We start from the raw sequence: 2,020 nt of genomic DNA on the forward strand, positions 1-2,020 counted from the left end.
CATTAAAACAAACACTTTGTCATGAGCACAGTTCAAAGTCACAACCTCAATGTTAACTGGCTGTTGATAGAAGTGGAAGAACTACTTTGCCTCTGATCCCCAAACACTAATGTAAATGCAAAAATTATTGTGATGTTTTTATGAATGGGAAAATTGCTAGAATATCAAATTGGCAATAATAAACATTTACTTTCATGATTTCAGATGTGATTTTCCTTCATAAAATATTTCAATTGAATTTATTGAATATCACATTTTTTCCAGGGGTCAAAGATTCACAATAATTAAGACATGAATTGATTTCTGAATTTACAATGCATGTTTTCATCCTTGTTTGAAACTTACAATTTTTCTTTGTTATAATGTTTGTTATAAGCTAAATTACCTTTTTTTTTAGGCTCAAACATGTCAAATGCTGATTTATTGTGAAACAAACCTAATTTGGACTTTTTCCCTAAATAACAAACATTAATAAGGCCAAATAAAAATGTATGTGTGGTTCCAGTAACCCTACCGTCCCTTCCTTTTCGGCTTGAAAATAGCTTACCCTAAAGATTTTATTGTCAATTTTCATTAAGCACTGTTAAAGTTACTCCTATAGACTCAATGTAAAAAAAAACTTAAAATAAAAAAAAATCCCTACCTACCTACCGTTATTTTTTTTCAGATGTAACTGGAACCACACATACTTTTTTATTTGGCCTAAATGTAACCATGTAAAAACAATATGATCTTACACTTGACACCTACTTTTAAATCTAAGTCACAAGACAAAGACACATGATACATGTAGAATACATTCTCTCACCTTCTGAACACCCTCATGAATCCCTCTTTTATTTTAATTTGCAATATACATGTAATAAGCTAATAAAAAAAGATGAAAATAGAAAAATGAGAACCAAAGGTTCATTGTTTTTAAAAAAGCAGAAAATTCAATTATTAAATCATAGTTATTGTGACTCTTTGATAAATAAATATTGAATGGGGTGTGTCTAGTCATGCTTGTAAACAAATAAGATAAAAAAAATACTGATAGATAATATATATGTGATGCAGTAAAGCCCTCATTGACCCCAAAAATGATGAAATATATATTAAGGTATACATAAAGGTTATAAACAAAGCTATCAAAACATTTAAGTAAAATAGTTGTTCCAGAAATTGAGTGATCTTTGTTTACTTTATTTGAACAAGTTTGTCATAAGATACAACCATTGAGGTACCAGAAAGCATTGTGAAAGATTGGATTTAAATTTTGGTGTTTTGGATAAAGAAAACATGGACAAAATAAAATATTCAAAACATTGGAATTTTTACTTTGAAATTCTGAAAAAAATGTATCTTTTAAAGGAGTTTAAATTAACAATAAATGTAAAACAAATGAAAAATTTATAATTTACATATATAATTTATAACCTACTTATATTGACAAACTGACATACAAAATAACACACTTAGGATTACAAATTATGGTCATTTAAAACCAGACCAAAGGTTATTCAAGTTTTAAATAAAAATTTATGACCCATTTTACACTTTAGTTAATCATTACTATGGCTTTCTTATACAAAGCATCTATACTCTATATCACAGCATTTTCATGATTTTGTGATGGTCAATTCCTGAAAACAATCAGCATTCTAAATCTCTTTAGAGTGGGATATTTCAATTCCCATACAAAAATCATATTTATATTTAAATGTTTATACATGTATATCTGTGTCCTCAAATGACTAAATAGGTTATTTATTTAAGAACTGAATGCTTGTTTGCACTGTCAATGCTTTTACAACCAAACAAAACCACTAAAAAAAGCATTCAATTCATTTAATTACATTTATTTGCTATGGTCATAAAAACACGATTTCTATTATTTCATTTCTTTTACCTGTGCACTTTATTGGGGAAGCTCATGTCATCATGAATGTTACATTTCATTTTGAAATGAAGGTTAATTTCATAATGATTTGAGATCGCTGTTAGCCAATCAAAAAACCTTATTATAATGAAACATACA

The sequence above is a fragment of the Mytilus galloprovincialis genome, chromosome 6 (genome assembly GCF_965363235.1).
Source record: "Mytilus galloprovincialis chromosome 6, xbMytGall1.hap1.1, whole genome shotgun sequence".
In the NCBI taxonomy this organism is placed as follows: Eukaryota; Metazoa; Mollusca; class Bivalvia; order Mytilida; family Mytilidae; genus Mytilus; species Mytilus galloprovincialis.